At 41.9% G+C, this 20,878-nt stretch overlaps 1 protein-coding gene across 8 annotated transcripts in view; it reads left to right on the forward strand.

The window, feature by feature from the left end:
• Positions 1-4,721: 4,721 nt before the first annotated feature.
• The window catches only part of MBNL2 (muscleblind like splicing regulator 2), a 139,102-nt gene continuing 122,945 nt past the window's right edge, over positions 4,722-20,878 (forward strand). For 3 of the 8 annotated variants that reach the window (XM_069970686.1, XM_069970688.1, XM_069970689.1), the window contains exon 1: positions 4,725-4,842. The gene's annotated coding sequence lies outside the window, so the exon portion shown is untranslated. Of the gene's footprint in view, positions 4,843-20,878 lie in introns of all 8 variants that reach the window. The other 5 variants (XM_069970681.1, XM_069970685.1, XM_069970684.1 and 2 more) reach the window with 3 other exon arrangements.

Here is a 20,878-nt window from a genome sequence, read left to right on the forward strand (position 1 = left end):
CTCTACAGGATGCAAAAACCTAGTCTTCTTCCCTATCTCCATTTAGAACATATGAACATCCTGCAGGAGTGCTCATGTGTATGGGGGAATCAGAAGAGATAGCTGTCATCTGCCAGCCATAATATGCCCATGGCTTGTTTTAATTACTGCAATGAAACTGGGTAGTAGTAGTGGTTATGGTGTAGTCCTTCAGTTACACTCAAGACCTGTCTTTCATCATATGGAGAGGCGAACCTCTACCCACTCGAAAAGTCTTAACAGATTGTCAGTCCCCCTCGCTCTTTATCATAAAGCAAGCCCTTGCTGAGAGTCAAAACTTCTAAGATAGTGTCCTTTCTTACACAGGTAGGAGTCACAATAATGACCACATTGGGGAAATTGACAACCCTTATAAACCCAATGAGATGAACAGACACATCACACACAACTGGTAAAATAGGGTTAAACTGTGTCCTCACTTCACTCCTGTAAAACAGTACAACTCACTTACATCATCACAGTTACATAAACACACACAGAATCGCACAGGCACACCTTAACATTTTAACTATAGCCAATAAATAAAGTTACCTTTAACACCTTGTATTTAGACTGAGAATCCTAATTCAAGCTTGAAAAATGCTGTCATCAAGGAGGTTATCAAGGGAAAAATGTATCCAGAGGGTAGGTCATCAGTATCAGATGAGTGGGGTGCTGACACCTGGCACCTTCGCTGACCAGCAGCTGTTTGCCAGAGCCATGGTGCCCCCATATTCAGTAAGGAAATATATGGCTCTCTACATTATGTAGTGGCTGTTCTGGTTTACTGTAGCTCCGCTCTAATTAAAGGAAACCTGTCAGCTGGGTCAGCCCCCCGAACCCACCCCACTCCTGGATAGGGCATACATATCCGCGCTCCTGTGCTTCTTGACCCTGGTCCCAGTCCTACTACAGAGATATGGCCATCGGTTCATCTGCGCGCTCAATATGCTGATGAGCTGAGTTCAATGGCCATAGGAAATCACTGCTCCAGGGGGTAGGGTGGGTTCAGGGGGTCTGACCCAGCTGACAGGTTTCCTTTGAAGGGGTTTTCCCATCTGGGGTATTTATGCCCTGTCCAAAGAATAGGAGATCACAAGAATATGGACCCAATCTTCCCACAAAATAGAGCTGCATAGAGGGCATAACTGCTCCAAATAACCCAGCCTGACAACTACATAATCCACAGAGCTGTCTGCTTCCTGCTCTGGTGCCATGGCTCTGGCAAGGAATTGATCAGTGGTGGTGCCAGGTGTCAATCTGATTTTAGGGATATTAATCCTGTAGATAGGTAATCAATATATTGTGCCCAGAAAAACCCTGAGTGTTTAGACTGCAACCTTTCAGAAGAACGAGCCAGGAGAAGTCAGTGTATTCACTACTGGCTTTGTGTACTTTCTGCCCCATAGACTTACAATATGCGGCCATCCAGGTCATATAACACAGAGCTGGGAAAGAGTGTGATGCCTGCAGACTTCTCCCTGTTTGTTCAGGTCGCTATGGTGCAAACGTACATGACCTCCCTATAAGATCAGAATTGGGGTTGCACACATTTCCATCACAGCATGTTCGTTGCTATGGATATCAGAACTTCCGGGTTCCAAGTCAAATTCTAAGCTGATCCGGCAGTGGCCATAGTGACAGGTACATGTTAAAGATTGCTCATTCCAGTGCAGATTAGACTCCATACAGTCGTGGTGTGGTGAGCCCCCGTAGTACTATGGCAGAGGAACCGCTGGTCACTTGCCAGATGGTATAGTGTGACGCCACTCCGGTGGTGGTTGGCCGAGATACAGCTGGGCCCTGGAATGGTATGTCGTCACCCCAGTGCCAGTTGGGCACACAGGTATGGTTGCACACCTGCTTTTAGTTTACAGGGCCGGTTGTACCTTGTTCCCCTGTGGACAGTGGCCTGCCGGGTTGCTACTGGGTCCCTTGTGCTGCTATCACGGTGGGCCGCAGTGGTCTAGTGACCCTCCCGGAGTATCGGTACTGCCACCCACAGAAAGGGGAAATGTCCCAAGGAGTATGTGTATACTGTGCTGGTGCGGGGAGAAGGATCGCAGAGTCTCTTTACCATAAATAATCTCTTGTTTACTCCAAAAGTACTTGTGTGCAGCAGAACATACAACTTTGCTTTGACAGGATACGTTACACTTGATAATACACTTGACAATACAAGATCCAGATCTGTGGTAGGAGTATAGTGAAGAGTACAGTCGTCCTTACTGAGTTGCGTGTTGAGCGATACAAAGAGTAAGAGGAGCAGAGAGGAGGATGTCGTGAGAATCCCAACCCAAGTAGCAATGTGCTCTGCTGGGATGTCGGAGGATGAGGTAGAAGAATACTTAAGGAGAAGAAAATACTTGTGCCTCTGTTTTGACCTATGGGTCTTCGCACCACCTAATGCCCTATCAGTGTCGGATGACCCGTCCTAGAGGGTGAAACAAGGCCCCAGACCTTGTTACCTGGGATGAGCAGAATGCTGAGGGTTTCCTGCTGACAACCGCGCTGCGAGATAGAGTTTATAGGCTCTTAGTAACTTTGCTCTATTCGGATCAGTTCCTAGCTTTCTTTGGCTTTTGTGGATACTGTCCTGCACTGTGACTCTCCTAGTCCACAGCGTGGGTTGAGATGATCTCTGACTTGTCCTCCCCTGTGAGGGATTTAACACTGCATAGTTAGTGGCGTAGCTACCATGAAGGCAGGGAAGGCGACTGCTATGGGGCCCCTGCAGGAAGGGGGCCCGCAGAAGCCTGCCCTGCCTTCATGGTAGGTACTGTATGCCACTGACAGCCAACCACTGTACCCCGCTCTCCCAGGGGTCCAGAGAGGAAGAGGGACCCACCACTGCACTGTTAAGCCCCCTCACTGTAGTGCCGGGTGAGCGGGCTGAACATCAAAAAGAGAGAAACAGAGTAGCAGGACCTTCCAGGTCCTGCACGGCACAGGAGAGGGATGAAGGACCTTATGGTCACATGACCCAAAGGTCCTAAATACTTCTATGTGAAGTTCAGCCCGGAATACAGGAGGAGGAGGGGGGAAGCCTGGGAGCTGTAAGTGCTGTCTATGTGTGTCAGTGAACGTATGTATGTATCTGTGGGTATATATGTATATGTCAGTGTGTGTATATATGTATCTGTGTATATATTTATGTCAGTATGTGTATGTATCTGTGGTTATATGTGTGTGTATGTATGTCAGTAGTGTCTGTAACACTGGTGTATATGTGTGTGTTTGTGTATGTCAGTAGTGTCTCAAGTGATTGACAGGTTTGCTCCCAAAAATGTTCTGCAGCAGCTTCTATTAATTCTGGGCTCTAATAAAAGAACCCACCACTAATATCTGCTGCATTATATTTTATTTCTGGTTCAGTATTTCTTATTACACTGAGATGATTTCCCTGTGTACAGTCTACTCATGGAGTATACATCGGCACTAGTGTAATCACATTACAGCGTATATATGTGTGTATGTCAGTGGCGTATCGGTATATATGTTAATGGTGCCTCTGTGTGTATATATGTGCGTCATTGTCTGTGTTTGGCAGTGGGGTGGGGGAGCGTACAGGATTAATGGGGCCCCATAGTTTTTTGCTATGGGGCCCCATGAATCCTAGCTACGCCCCTGTGCATAGTGTCTAGTGAGGTTACTTGAAGAGAAACTAGTAAGTGCGTTTTGTCTTGCTTCCTCACCATACAGGAACCTAAGACTGACCTTTTAGGGTAGGGGGACCTGGCAGAGGGCCAGGGCCCAAGGGACCACTGTAGGGAGCGTTCTAGCTTGCGTCCTTCCCCTACAATGTCCAACAACGAGAGACCTCAACACTTCCTCCTCCCATGTGACTCCTATCTCCAGCTCTATCTAAAGCGTGCTGCGAGTGGGTGAAGAGTGCATAAAGAAGAAGTAAAGAAGGAGATGATAGGACAGAAGAAGAAGATACTCTCATAGGTTCAAAGATCCATATGACACACAAATAAACAATAACTCTTTCCATACTTCAGCCGATCGTACTGGCAGCCTATAGAAGATAGCGGCAGTCTGCTGCTGCGGCTATTGCGCAGGGTGACGGCAGTGGATTTCTATCGTGATTGTTGATTTTTCTACATGTTGAAAGAAAACGATGCACAATGTCAGCTGATCGTCTTCTACTAAACAAAGCGTTTATTGTCCTTAACGGTCAGTTTCGGCCAAAAACGTCCATAATCGCTTTGTGTTATAGGGGCTTAAGTGAAGATTGCAGTGATATAGTGCCGGGAAATCTTTTTGGAAGGCGGTGAGTAGGGATAATAACCTGTCCTTGAGTGAATGGGGGAGGAGGAATTATTATTTACCTATTTATTATTAGTGTATCACTTCTGCTCTTCTCAGGCACTCCATGTATTTGTATATGTGCTACAACATTTGCCATGTATTTGACTAGAGATTTAGACTAAAGAAGTAGTCAGCTATTTCTCTAGCTTCTGCATTGATCTTGTACAGCAGTGATCCCGTAAAACTACAGTTCCCAGCATGCACAGGTCGGGAATCCCTCTTCTAGTCTATACAGGAGACCTCAGCTATGGCTTGCTGTGTGTGGGTCTCCATTACCCTGGCTGTTGCCCTATGAGGAGCGGCGGGGAGCCTGGCTGTGCTGCCGGCTGAGGTGAGGAGGAAAGTTGACAAGTTTCCTGGTCCCTCCCGCTCTCCTCCCCCTGAGCTGCTCGGTGACACACAGCGGCGGACCCTCCTCCTTCCTCCTCACTCTCAGCACATCCATAGGCTGCACGGCTCGGCTTCTGCCTGTGCCCTCAGAGCTGTCACCCTGCAGACATCTGCTAGGAGGTAAGTGCCAGGCTAGGCGGGTGCCCAGGCCCCGGGGGCAGCTGCTGGGGAGCAGATGTGGCAGCCAGGAGCGGGGCGGTGCTGTGCCAGGCCTGGACTTGCTGTGAGCAGCAGGGATTTCCATGTGTCAGCCGCTCCCTGTCCCTGCTCTGCCGGCTGCCTGGCTGGGTGTCACCGCTTCCTCGGGCAGGGTGCTGGGGGAGGGGGCATCCTGTCACTGGGCTCCTGTGTGCACTATCCTCTCTATGTATATATGTATATAGTCTGGTATATGTGCAGGAGCCCAGTGCTGACACTTTAGTCACAGCTGTTATCTGTATCCTAGAATACATTGCAGGTATATGGGCCATATGTATCATCTCTCTATACTGTATAGGCATGACTAGGCAGCTCTTTGTGGTATAATACACTATTTCTCTGATAACATAGATGATGTCATGATTTTGTGCTATGTCATTCCATTTGCTGTGGCCTTGCATCATATATATAGGGTGTGTGTATATATCTATATATATATATATATATATATATATATATATATACGCACTTCTCGCACCGCACAGCGTATAAGGTACATGTCACCCTGCCCAGGGTCTTAGTTGTGCTTGAGAAGTATTTGATGCCCAGGCCGTAGAAGCTGATGTCAGAATATAATATGGCTCCAGCCTGAGATGGAAGTAGATACACGAAGGATAGCAGACTGAAAATGGCGGCAAGTGACACGTGAAAATTCTCAATGTCATATAACTTTTATTTTTATTATGTGACATGTATGACAGATGTAAAAAAAAAAAAGATTTATCCTAGAGGCGTGGCTGGAAAACTAATGGCTGCCCAAATATATTGCTGAATTGCACTGTAGTCTTAAAGGGGCTGTCTAAGAATTGGTGAAATGAAATGCAGGAATTGTAAGATGACAAATATTTCTAACCTGTGGTATCTGCACCACCCCAGCCCTGATGCTCCAGTGGTCGTGGATGGTGTCTGTTTTTCTGGCTGGCTTCATCAGTCATGTGCCATATGAGCTCTAATGTACAGTGCCAGCATGTGACCCCTGCAGCCAGTCACTGACCTCCTTACTCATGTGTGGTACATGCTAACATTACAGCTGAGGTCACTGATTGCCTGCACTGTCATGGGCTGCCTCAGCACACTATGGGGGAGATTTATCAAAGGGTGTAACATTTAGTGTGCGTTCACACATACAGGATCTGCAGCAGATTTGATGGCGCAGATTTGAAGCTGCAGATTCAAAGCAAATCAATTCTGGACCATCAAATATGCTGCAGATCTGCTGCAGATCCTGTACGTGTGAACGCACCCTTAGACTGGTGCAAACTGCTCGCAGCAACCAATCACAGCTCAGCTTTCATTTTACCAGAGCTGAAAGCTGAGCAGTGATTGGTTGCTGTGGGCAGTTTGCACCAGTCTAAATGTTACACCCTTTGATAAATCTGGGCCTATGACTCCAGAAAGGTAAGCAAAGGCCAGTGGAGGACCACCAGAGTATTCATGCTGGAATGGCGAAGGATTGAACAAGGGAGTAATATTTCTTTCTTTAGCACCTCTTTAGTGATAAATGTGTTGCTGTCTTATAAGGATATATTATCTAGTTACACTGAAATCTCTCCAAGAAGACCACCTCTTTGAGAAGACCAGGCCAGAATTCTCCCTCCACCATAAAATCTAGAAAATCTGGTAATCCACAAGGAATGAGTGGTGATCTGTAGCTACATATCTGTAGCTATTAAAAAATAGCTCATGCTGGAGTTGCTACAGTAGTGGCCATGTTGTCTGCCATATTCCCTGGGTAGTAATAGAAGTCTCCTAGGACTACACATGTATGTTAAAGGCAATAGGAAGCTCCGGATGTGATTTGGGCTTTCTTCATGCTGGTTCTCTACTCTTACAATGATCTTCCTATGACCGTCCGATAGATAATCCTATTTTCCATCCTATTTGGTCCAGTTGATCCTGGATTAGATTTTTGCTATGTGTATACAGGGTCTATCTATCTGTCTATGTATATTCATGGTGTGTGCACAGCAGATGTGTGTTTGCTTGTGTGAGCTCGTCTCCCGCTGTCAGGCAGATTTTCCTGACAGCCAGGCCTTTGCACAGTACTGTCACACAAGTAAACATTGTAATCCCCCATTGCTTTTATGACACATGGCTGTAAAGTGTTCGTACAGTTACATCTCCACATTAAGTGTGTCAGTGACGTTCATGACTCATTCCCTTTATATTTGATCTTCCAACATAAAATGATAGCTGGGGTTGATGTGCGTGTCTCTACACGTGTCAGAGGACATGAATATTCCAGCAATGTACTTTTAACCCTTTGGTCTGGATATGATATGTGGCTAAGGCCAGCAACCCCTGAGGTTAAAACATTTTTGTCTTCCATCTAGAAATTATTTTTATTGAATGTTTTTTATTTCTTCCAATAATCTTCTTTTGTTTATTGATAAGTTTACACAATACAACATATGCTTAGCCAGAGAATTTGTATATGTACAAAAAGGAAATGTGGAATTGTGATGCTCATATGGTGCAGCACAAATGGTAACATCAGTTGAGAAGTTTGCACACTTCATATACCACAGTGCACATACAGTATGCTGAATTCAATGCCGTGGCCATGCAAAGAATGAAGGTTGAGCGCCAAAGATAAGAGGCTCCATGCAAATCTCTTTAGTGGCCAGGCAAGTATCAAATGAGGAAGAAGGTCTCATTTGTATTTACGAACCCTTCTATTAAATAGGTTTTCAAGGCAAAAGAGACTGATGAGCCATCCACAGTATATGGCAAGAATGAGAAGGCCCCTAGCACCAACCAGTCCATATAGATTCCTTATATCAAGTGCAACCCTTGCAAGAAAAGAACACACAAAAGAAATGTGTTCTCTGGAATCTCAAAATTCAATCTTTATTAGAATTTTTCTTAACATGCTAACATATTTTAGGTATATGCAAATACCCTTACCCATGGCTGCTATATTGATGCTTATGTCTGGACATTTGGCATTTCTCCTCACATGGCAGCTGCAGGGGAATTGTAGTATTACATGGTAATCATATTAATTCACATGCAAGGACCACTTGATTCCACCAGAACAGGAGCAGCGGTTGTCACTATGAGACATCTGCTCTAAGTGTAAATTCTTAACATCTGATCCATCTAAAATAGACTGGTTATAAGGTTGGCAATGCACATTAGACAGCTGTCACACAACAGCCAGTCATCAGGCTGGAAATGTAATGAAGGCCCAGCAGCGCCAATAGATCCCTTTGGTAGCAGAGTTCTGGTAAACCCACAATCCCAGGAGGTGGGTATCCATATAGGTAAGTGGAGAGTCCAAGAGCATGCTAAAAAGGACAGCCATAACACCCCTACTTTCTACAGATTAAATTAAACTCTATAGTACTATTAGTATCTGGAGTTATGTATATCAGCATAAACTGGTTTTAGTAGATAAGTTGGAAGGAAGGGGGGATATTAGTCCAAACATTTATACAACGCTAGCCATCCTTACCTTTTCTTCAGATTAGTTAAGAATTGAAATTTCTCTTGAAACCGATTTTACACAAAATGGTGGCATGCTATCAGAGTACTTGTAAGGCTTTGATACATAACAGTTACCGAGTGTCCAGACACTGGGCCAGATTTACTGTTGCAAATGTGCCAAAAATTTGACAGAATTTGCATTAAAAAACTGGCGCATGTGACTGAAAAAAAGGGGCATGTCCTCACCAAGAGGCTAATGGGGTACTCCAGAGATTAAAAATTAGTTTTCAATGCATTAGTTTAATAAAGTTATATTACTTTGTCATATAACTTTATAACAAAAAATGTATAGTCTTTTATTAGTGAACATACTTACCATACCAGGTATTAGACACCTGCGGCCACCACCTTTGCCTTGGGAGCTGCAGAGCTATAATCCTATACAGAGCAGGGTTTGTTTTCATGTATTGTATATTTTTGTATACAGTACATGGGGGAGAAGGTTGCCCCTGTGTCGACCCCAATGCCGACAGCCTCTGTACTGTGAGTGGGGAATGCTATTACCCGTGTCGGGCAGCCTCCCCACTTTGAGCACTTTATATAAGGATATACAGAACATGGGAAATAAACCCTGCTTTGTATGCGCTATAACAGAGCAGGCATTCGGGAACTGCAGGGATCATAGTCCTGCAGTTTCTGACAGAAATGGTGGTGGCAACAGAGGGGCCACAACGCCCCTTACTGTGGCTTGGTAATGGACATATGTTAACAAATAAATCTTGACCTTTTTTTTTTTTAAAGTTATATTTCAAAGTAATATAACCTTATTAAACCAACGTATTATCAAAAAAATATATATATTAGTGTCAGTCTCCGGAGTACCCCTTTAAGGCCTCAATGTGTCACAAAATGCGTACAATTTGGGTTTGAAGTACAATATGCCACCTAAATGTGGATGTAAGCTAGACAGTTTACAGATACGTCACATTTATTAATTGACCAAGACTTTGATACATCTGGTACATTGGAAGACTGTCAATCTAAGCCTATACTGTGAAAGAATTACACATTTTTTGTAATTCTTCTCCAGTGTAAAAACTTAGGTAGTGTGTTGGACAAGCTAATAATCTCACAACATATTTTTCAGGATATGTTGAGTTTAGAGAAGTAAAAAAAAAAAAAAAACACATCAGTACTTTCATGGTATTCATCATCTAGCCTCTGTGATTATTCGGCATTTACTAAATAAGGTTACTTTGTAGCTCTGGAGAGAAAAACTAATAGCTCAGGGACCAATTCCCAGTTCTACGTTTCAAGCATTGCTGGCATTTAAACAAATATGTGACGTTTAATACTTTTGGCATTCAGACTCTAACATATCCAGTTGCAGCGCTGTAACTTCCTTTCAGCAAGCAGGTGGGTGTAATGTAAACTTTTCACAATGCATTTGCGTTCAGTAGGTAGTGCGGCTGTAAGCAATAGGACTTGACATGGTGTGACTTTGGATGTACACGTTGTGTATATGCTGAGCCGGACTCTTTTCTCTGGTTGGAATACAGCTGGATTGTTTTGGTGCAGTGTTTCTGTTTGTGTCGCGCAGAGCTTAGTGCAGGGAACTGTGCTCACTCCCTGTTATGTCCAGTTGGCTGATAATTATGGTTCTGCCAGCTCAGCATATTGCTGGTGCAAGTTGTATGAGAGCTGCAGCCAGAGAAGGATTCCAACATCTCCGTATTACCTTTATGTAATAAAAAGCTGCGTCACAAATCCGATCAGGAGCTTAGCCACAGTAAGGCCTTCTTCATATATTTTATTTTAAGACATTTTCCAGCAAATTCCTAGTATTTTATTATAGACTTCAAAGGGTCACTGTCACCATAAAAAAACTTTTGACTTATCATAGAGACATGTCAAAAGTTTTGATCGGTCCAGTGTTCAGAACCTGACCCATTATGAGAACGAGCCAAGAGAAGACCATGCTAAGCACTATCCTCTTCTGGTTCTGTGTCAAGTGATCAGTTGGGCTCATAATGGAAGTCTATAGAGCCCAACTGATTATGCTGAGACAGAGCGGGAGAGGGCACGCTGCAGTACAGTCCTCTCCCCGCTCGCTCTGACGATCAGTACGGGTCTGAACACTCAGACCCAGGCCAATCAAAACTTTTGACATGTTTCTATGGCATGTCAAAAGATTTCTATGATGACAGTGACACTTTAATGCCACCTGGCCACAGTGTTTTGTTAAAAAAAAAAAAAGAAAAAATCAAAAGTTTTTCTTTTCAGATATATTTTTAATGGCATTTTTTCTATCTTGAATAAGCCACAAATAAGTTTGTTTGTTTTTGCTTTATTATACAGTTTTTGCTGCTTTCATTCCTAAATTGTGTGTTTTAATTCATCTGTTTTCATTTTTTTTTGTTTTTTTTTCATTGAAAAAATTGCCAGAAAAACTACAACAACCATTTACTAGGCAGGAAAATAACCTATTAGTGTACATTTACACATAGGGGGACACGTATCAAGGCAAAACTGCGTACTGTTTTGCAAAAAAATATTTTATTCGCAAAACGGCCATTTGCGTATAAAATATTCGCAAATCGCCCCTTTCCCCCGAGTACGGGGGGCGCGGACTCAGAGTCCGCGCGATTTATAATTTTTAACACTAAAAGATACGCCGAAAACCTACTCCACCTTTCAGGTGGCGTAGGTTTTCGGCTGTGCACACCGACGCGCACGGGATTTATGTAGAGGCAGTCCGCCTCTACATAAATCTCCGTAGCACCGGAGATGCGGGGATATTTATAAGTCCGGCGTAAAAAACGCTGTACTTAATAAATGTCCCCCATAGTGTATTTCAGCAGATTTTACGCTGCAAGTTATGCAATAAAAGTCGCTGCAATTCTGATTAGCATTAAAGTTTATGACATTCCATTATCTCAGTGGATTTTCATTGTCCATAGCAGTGTAAAAGTGAATATATAGTACTGCTGTTATGTTAAAATAGTAAAGAAGCCATGCTTACCTTTCCGTGCTTCCCTGCTGCCCTCCTGCGGCATCTCAGGGTCCCTTGCTAAGTGGGAGCCCACTTAGCCAACCACTGGCTGAGATAGGAGAGCTCTAGCTGATTGGCTGAGCAGGCTGTCAGTGAGCAGAGGACCCAGAGATGCTGCAGGAGGGCACTTGGGGAGTATGTGCAGGTAAGAATGGCTTCCTTATTATTTTTTACATAACAGCAGCACTATATATTCACTTTTACACCACTATGGACTATGAAAATCCACCATGGACTTTGTTGCTAATCAGAACCACAGCCGTTTTCACTGTGAGAAAATTGCACTGTGAAATCTGCTTCTAAATGGAATGTGTGAACGTACTGTTAGGGTGCCTTCACACGTACTGGATCCGCAGCAGATTCCACTGTGGATTTGTAAGCTGGCCCCTTTAACCCCCGCCGCCTGCAGCCCTGGCCCGAAGCATACGTTACCTGCTCGGCGCTGCGGCTGTGTGTGAGGCTCCCGGCTTCCCTCGCTCCCCATCAGCCAATCAGTGCACGCCAGCACTGATTGGCTGATGGGGAGCAAGGAGATACGGGAGCTTCACAGCAGCCGCGGCGCTGAGCAGGTAATGTATGCTTCGGGCCGGGGCTACAGGTGGCGGGGGTTAAAGGGGCCGGGTTATATATCCGCAGTGGAATGAAAACTCCGCTGCAGATATGTAACCCATAGACCTTCACACTACATGGATCCGGTACGTGTAAAGCTACCCTTAAAGTAAATCTGTGAGCTAAACTAATCTTGTTTACGTTCTTACGGCGACTTGCCACTTAGCTAACATGTAAATCTTAAGCAAACTAATATGTTTGATATCTGTTGATGGGTTGAAAGGGACCCTATTTGTGCCATGGATATGTTACATCTGTTATTGTTCCCTATTTCTGCCTTTCACTGTTTTAAATTGCTGTACTTTATTTTGTATGGAAAAATCTTATAAATAAACAATTTATGAAAAAAAGTAAATCTGTGAGCTACAATACAAAGTGCTGACACAATTACATAGCTGTTAGGGCAAGGAGACACGTGGTACCTATGCTTGTGTAACATAGAATTTCCTGATTCAAAGTGTCTGTCAATCAAGCAGGAATAGGGATCAATGGGGGAGTGAAAAGGCATTCCCAACTTCAGCATAAATAAAAAGCATTTTTCTACATTCTGCAAGCACAACTGGATATATGAAAGGTACAATATGCTTTGTTGCCCTAGCAGTTATCTAACAGTGTTAGCAGTATGCAGCCTTAATTCCAGCTGACAGATTCACTTTAAGGTCTATGGGAGAAAAATACTACAAATTGGATGGACCAAAAGGGCTATAACTACACAATGCTAATGCTGCACTTTGGGAAAAACTGCCGCTGGCCTAAAAAATGTGAGTGAGAAGTGCCGCAAGTAAAAAGCACTGCAAGTCTAGTGTTTTATATTTCCTTTTTGCCTTTCGGTTAAAATCTTTCAACAATAGACGTAAGAAAAAAAACACATGCTACTAATGCCTAATTTTATTAACATTGAAAAGGCTTTCTGCCTTGTCAGAATATTGTACTTCCTTTGATTTCACAGTCTTACAACATTTTTCTACTTAATTTTGTTAACTTGCTGAATGTTTTGCACAAATTGATGCAAACATTTCTGCCGCTGAAAGATTACTAAGTACTAGGATGTATGGATTTTGTGTAAAACAAACCTGTCTGTGGTGTGACAGGCTGGATACCATCAATAAAAAATGCTGTTTAGCGGCTTCTGAAAGTGTCACTGCAAAGTGCTCTCTGCTTTTCTTCCATTTATAGCAGCTTTGATCTCTCTGGGACGTTGTCATGCGATACATTAAAGTTGCCGCATAATTGTATACTGTATACTTGTATACATGTATACTTCCGTTTGGTCTTAAACTGCCCTTTTGCTGGATTTCTGATGGATTATATACCTTTGATTTTGTGGTGAAGTCTAAAACACTGGCGACTTCAAGGATAATTGTAAAGCTACTCTATATTAAATGGTGGTCAAATATTCTGACTGTCAGTCATTTTGAGTTAAACATTTTTCCTTACATTTGCAAGGTTAGGGCACACAAACGTGCATTTTTTATATTTTTATAGAAAAATTGGGCACATAGTCAAGCAGCTTCTCCGTGTACTAAAGGGGTTGGCCACTTTATAGTAAAATTGTTCAGTGTACAGTATTAGAAAGTGTACTCACTTCACTTACTGACAACAGCTCCCTGTGTACCTCTTAGAGCTAAAGTCAGATTCCACTCCTCCAGTCTGTACTGCCAGGCTCTGTGGTGAGTCTGTCCATAAGATGGCTGACATAGAGGAGCATGTCACCATGCCCCACCCCCCAGTGTCCACCACTGAGCCTGTATATGCCTATGGTGGACACTGAGGACAAGGCATGGTCACATGCTCCTCCATGTTGGCCATCTTATGGACAGACTCACCACAGAGCAGGACAGCACAGCCTGGATGAGGGGAGTCTGATATTAGCTCTATGAGGTACACAGGGAGCTGCTGTCAGTATATAAAGTGAGTATAATTACTAATACTGTATACTAAACTATTTTACTATAAAGTGGCCAACCCCTTTAACCATATAAAGAGAACTCAATATACTGATATGTAGAAAAGAGCCTTCTGCTGGGGGTTACATCATTGATGATTCATGATAGATGAGGATATCATCCTAATGTCCTTGGATTCAGTGGACACATAGAGACAGGCATATGTCTGAAATGAGCAATGAGATAGCAGAGATGCAAATAATAAGAAAAGACCTTCAGTGTATTAGTTTGGATGTTACAATGCAGCACTAGGTTACACAGCATTGCATGGTGTTCTGTTGTGGTATAGTAATGAGGTCACTAGGGAATGGTGCAGGAGGGAACAGTCCCATATCACAGTACATTGTTATGTTTGATATCATAATGTAGAATGGGGAGTAGCTGAAATCATACTATGCTCATTTCAATATGCATGGTATGGGAACACTACTGTATATGTTGAAAGGCCATATTTCAGATAATACTATCATTAGTCATGGAGTCCCATGGCAAAGAACAGAAGAGTCTGAAATACATTGGCTTATTTGTTTTAGCCACATTAAACTACCATTTTAGTTTGAAGATGAAATAAAGTATACGTTTTAATCCTGGAGCTAAAGGTTCCACATTGTTTCCATTCTAGTTACAAGCTATTTTATCAGGGGGAGCATTTTGCAGGACTAATACATAGAAGTAGGTTGTTAGTGGAACAAATTCTCAATGAATGATTGCTCATCAATCGCTTATGTCACACAAAAGCAAGAGCCCTCATAAACACTAATAGTCAGCCAACCTCACTCAGCAGGATCGCCTGGCTGTCTAATGTATATGGAACCCTCACGACTCTTCTCTAACAGTATTGGTGGAGAAAAGGATGAAGCATGTTGGCTTATAACTGCCTGATCATTTTGTTTTCAGGGAGATATATTGGCTTGTGTACATTTATATGTATAGGGTAAATGGCTGACAGCTATGTAAGATGTATGGGCACCTAAACTCTCACAACTACACAGGCAACTACTAACAGCAAATCTGACTACATTTCAGACTATGATGGTGTGTTGTTGGTCAGCTGAAAAACTTTAATTGAATTTAGTGTAATATATATGGCCACCCCGGGAAGCCACAACCGTTCATTGCTACTTCTAAAAGACAAATTACATAAGTGTCTCAGGTGTCCTACATATGTTCTTAAAGGGGTTGTCTAACAATGAAACTTACGTAATTTCACCTGTTTAATAAACATGTACATGAACATGAACATGTGCACTCATCCCGCAAGGTACAATAATAATTGGTTCCAGGATGACCATTGTAAGTTTAACATATTGTATCTTGAGACCACAACTTTGAAAAATGAGTCATTGTTGCTAAAGCCCCCAAAATGTCACTCAGAATAAAAAAAAAAAAGATTGAAGAATAATAAGCAGATGACTAATACAGTTATAAGTCCTTACATGTAAACGACAAAAATAGTTTCTAGAAGCTTAAAATCACTTTGTAAGAAGAAGAGAGGACCTTCTTAGGGGTCTGTACAGTATGCACAGTAAATAAAAAAGCAACACCTGGTGTCCTAAGGTGCGGCTAGTCCTGGCACTGGTAAAGGGCCATGTAGGACTGGTAGTACCATACTGTAATGCAGAGCAGTGCCACTAGGCAGCCAGGGAAATGGCAAAACTGATTGGTTGGATATTCCAGGATATTGTAACCTTAGGCCACTGTACAGTGAGGAATCACTATATGAATAAGGTTATTTCACTACCCTTTTGTGGTCTTTTGTGCTTTCCTTCTGTGCTTAATACCAGCTGCCTGCTCTGTTTTCTTCAGTCCAACATCCTGTCTGGTGTACATCCTATAATGGACTTCCTGTTCCTGTGCACATGACAATCTAGCTACAACCCCACCTACATAGTGATCTTATTTACCAGTATATGTTTGTTAGACATCTGAAAATAGGTTTCATTGACAGACAACCCCTTTAGATGAGTACTACACAGTAATTTCTGGTCACGTGACCAGAAACCACATGCTGCCGGGTTGTGAGATTCTAACACTGATACAAGTCAATGGTGTTGCATTGCGATTCACATATTGCCATTCACATACTGTATGTATAGTCCTAATGTGTGGAATGGGCCTAAGGATTCAGACTCTTGTATTATGTTTCATAAAGGTGTCATACTGTAGCTACATGTAATCTCTATGCACCAAGCCAGTGTTCACTTGTGATCTCTGTGTGATTTACTGTATAACAAACAGTTATTTCTTAACATGCAATAGGTTTGTTGTGGTGGCTTTGTCACCTTGTCTTTTGAAAGTCGTCATTTAGTCATCGTTTCTTGCAGGCTCATTCATGTGGTGGCTGTAAAGCTGCCATATGGCTGTTTGGCCCATGGATACATGCAGAGTATATCTGTATTCATGCTTTACACATTACTCCATGCAGATCTTGAACATTTGCCTTTGGATCCATATGGCATGTACATGAATAATCTGACATTCACCTATTATTGGCATCTTCTTATTTTTGCTCCTCAATTTCATGTCATTTAATGTTTTCTCTGCATGTTGCTGCATATAATAGTAATCACAATAGCAATAATGGTAATGATGATGATGATGATAATAATAATAATAATAATAATAATAATAATAATAATAATAATAATAATAATAATAAACCTTACTTACTATTCAAGAAACAGACCACATGGCTTGAAGGATTTGATACAAGATAAAAATAGAAGTAAAAAATCAGTTGTCTTTTCTTTTGCGCCTACCATCTGACTCATACAATATACATTGATATCTCCTTTGCAGAATGTAAGTTCAGAGAATGTTGTAGGATGAAGGGCAGCGTAAAAAAATAAGTCACAAGTACAGATCATATGGAATAAGAGTGGCGACATCTGAAAATTCCTTCATTACTCAGAATGAACAGGGTCTTTACAATGATCCCTGAATCCTATGCTCATAAGCAGAACAATCTGGTTTTAGTACATTGAGAATACACTTACTGGATATTACAGTTTCTCAGTTTTCACACAGAGCAATATGTTTTATCCAAAGTCAATTGGACTCTCCAGACTTACGGGTTGTATGATGTTTTGAAAGCAATTATTACTTTCTTCTAGAAGTGATGGACCACTGGAGGGACCAACTGACAGTAAATCAGTCCCGTGGGATATACTGTAATATGGCTGACAGTGGTAGCTAGATACCCATTATTACCCCTATCCATTTGTAAAATAAAATGTGGCTGACTCAATTTCACCCAGGAAATCTGCGCCCCCTTCCCCCATACACAGGACATACACTGAAATCAAGTTATGGGAAGATGTAACAATTTTCCGTCAAATATGAAGTCAATCTCAGCTCTGTTCTCACTTTATAGACAAAGTCACCTTATTGTATGGGTGATTTAGAAGAATAATTTATGCATATTAGCTAAAACAAATGGTTGATACAGCATTGATATAGATTTGTGGATTTTCTGCGAAAAAGGTAGGATAATGAAAGGACATACTTAAAGCGTAACTGTCATTTCAGGGTCATTTTTTTGAAAACATTAAATATCAACAGTACAAGCGATTTTAAGAAACTCTGTAATAGGTTTTATAAACCAAAAGAGTTTCCTTCTGTACTGAAAAAGCAATCCCAGCCTCCCCCCTCACATCAGATGAAGCAGGATTTCTGTCTCCATTATGTGGCTATGGAGAGGGGAGGGGCTGTTAGGAGTGACTGAGCACGGAGCAGTCTTGCAAAGCACAACACCCTGCAATCTTCTCTCAGTAAGTTCATAGATAAGCACTGACCTTTCTGACCCCAGAATCCTGCATTTTAGGTGGCCAGAGAGTCTACAAACAGCTGACCTTCATGTCACCTCTTTCTACTCCCTCATCTCCCTCCCCCCTCCCCCCTCCATAAGGATAGAATGGAGAGAGCAGAACCCGTCTTCACTGGCTTCTCTGTAATGAAGACGTGTTTGCCTGATAATGCACAGATAAGAAGTCGGGAGGGGGGGGGAGGCTGGGAGATTGCTTCTTGAGTACAGAAGGAGGCTTTTTTTGGCTGATGAAACCTATTACAGAGTTTCTTAAAATCGCTTATACTACTGATTTCTGCAATAAAAAAAACATGACAGTTACGCTTTAAAGGAAAACTGTTATGTTACCTCACTGAAAATAGGCTGTACTCACTATTTACTGCTGCAGGTTACGCAGGTGAAAAATACTGATGAACAGCTACTCACACGCCTACTATCATGGGGGGAGGGGGGAGTTGCTTAGTATTATGACTGCATATAAACCAAGCCTATGCAGGGTGCCAGCTACATGAAATGTGTATGTAAATATGTAGTGTATGTATCATGCTGGCTCACAGCCCATTAATTACGCCCACACTATTTGATTGGGTTAGTTAATCACTAATGAGGACCGCCCTCTGGACTCTTGAGTCTAGAAAAAGCAGAGTTTTAAATTAATACAATTCAAGTTATGCTGACTGTTTCCCCACATAATGAACAATCTATCTGCCTAGCTTCTCCTGCTCTATAACATGCTGATGACAGACAAGATTGCTTATTCAGCGTGACAGGTTCCCTTTAAATCTCTACTAAGCAAAGCTTTGATAGAGCTGTAAAGTATTTGCACCATTGCACCATGCTTTTATTTGTGTTGGGTTATAGTTCATTCTGTGTTGGGCCATAGGTCATACCATGAAGTAAAGGTGAACTATAAAGTCAACTTGGCCTGCACCCTTGTATCATGCATTTTACACAGAGAAGATACTTTAATAGCTGTGCCACAAGTGCAAGATACTGTAGTAGTCATGGTTCTGAAAGAAGAACTTTCATAGACATTAATGCATAATATGACCATGTAATCACCATACGTGGAGGGGCGGAATGGGAGTGGATAGATAGGCTGGTGTTGTATTTCATTACTAAGTGCATCACATCACTATGACAAATTCCTTGTTTACTTCTAAAAAGAAGCCGCAAAGAGCTGTTGTTCCAGGCATTACACGAGGCATGCTCTGGGCGGACAAATCCCCTGCTTCCTGATGATAGACATTCATACTTCATGCAATTAAAAACTTGTCTGCCATTGAGTTCGGAGTCTTGTTATGATCCTTCGGAGTGCTCTGCGGCGTACAGTGATTATCATGGGACAGAATAAAGATGATGCTTCTGTTTACGCCTTGGTAAACTGTAATACACACTTTAACCTCCCAATACACTGGGGCATATTGGCATCCATCCAGAATTTGCTTTATTAGCCAAGCATGCCATTTTAGTTATGTTTCCTATAACAAAAACATATCCCTAATATTCATGCAATTGTAGGCCTGGTTTTTATCTGTCATGGCTTTGTCAGCTGTTATACTCCAGTCTTCCTGCAGCAGTTCACCCTACACCTGTCATATCAGGAAAGAATCCATTAGCTATCAGTACCATGTGTGTATGTATTTATACTGGACTGAACAATCCCTTTGCATATTTCTCCGGTGAATACCTGTTAGGCTGTGTTATCATATGTGCATAATGACACCTCTTCTCAGTTTCCCAAGTAATATTAGACAATTACAGGAAGTAGTGTGAATGGCCGGCACTAGAGATTAGTGAATATCGAGCATGCTCTGGTCAGTCTGAACACCAGCGTGCCGCATTTGATTGCCGGTGGCTGCAGAAGTGTTGGATGCAGCCCTAAGGCTCCCTGGAAAATATGGATACAGCACAGGGCTGGCATATAGATGATCTATTTTTTTGCTTTACAAAGTATCCACCAATACATCAACAAGAATGCGAAGTTTTATCCAAACATTTAATAAAGATAAATGACAAAAAAGAGGATAGATATCTAAGCAGAGTTTTATCTCCTGAGAATCAATACCTCAAGCATCATGTTGCTACTTACAACACAATCTTAATAGCTTATTGAGTGTATAATGTAAGATACTTGGAACTATTTTCAACTATTTCTTACTGGAATATGCATGGAGAACACAATCAGGCTTCTGTTAAAATGATCCTCCTATATAAAATATGAAAAAAAAATCTTAATATTAGTAAATATACTCCAGTGCCCTATATGATGGATAGATTACTGGTTCCCTCTTTGTACAAGAAATTAATAGTTAATGGCCTTTACCGAGGTCAAATTGGATGAATTAAAGTGGAAATGTATCTGCATTGCTTATAATTCCTATAGCTCCATTTCACAGTGAAGCTCACAACACCCCCTGCTGCTGTCGGACATTGGTCTGACATAGTACGTGTAGATTGTCTATTATTTTTCAGTGTTTGCACTGCATACAGTATGTGCATGTGGTAGTCGGATGACATCTGCTTTCTTTGGTATTGAGTAATAGTTAAAGGACAGCAGGCTTTTGCTAAGATGATTTCTCAAAGCTCATTAATTTCTTGTTGAATACATTGGTGACCTAATTTCAAGAGGTGACAATATGTCCACAGTAAAGTGTAACATCACGCTTTATGGGCAGCAAGCATGACAAAGATCTGTTACAATTCTCTGTTACAAATGTATCTGATAATGGTGTCTCCCTGTCAACCATTCTATCAGTTGCTAAATATTTAGGAGATTTTACAGAAAATTTCCAGTGTTTCTGCACCAAAACCAAAAGGAAGCTCTGTGATGGAAATTTATGAAAGTTTGTGTTTGGTGTGGAGTAACAAAAAAAAATCTATTTTTTTGTGCAAGCACCATGTTCATGCAAAAATGTGAATGCCCTTGCCACTTTTAAGCAAGAGGGCAGGGCTTGGCGTAAAGGAGGTTTGGCCCCCCTCACACACCAGATTTACTACAAATTAAAGGAGAAGTCCGGCGAATTTTTTATTAAAGTATTGTATTGCCCCCCTCAAAAGTTATACAAATCACCAATATACACTTATTACGGGAAATGCTTATAAACTTACTACTGC

The sequence above is a fragment of the Dendropsophus ebraccatus genome, chromosome 5 (genome assembly GCF_027789765.1).
Source record: "Dendropsophus ebraccatus isolate aDenEbr1 chromosome 5, aDenEbr1.pat, whole genome shotgun sequence".
NCBI classification, from domain to species: domain Eukaryota; kingdom Metazoa; phylum Chordata; class Amphibia; order Anura; family Hylidae; genus Dendropsophus; species Dendropsophus ebraccatus.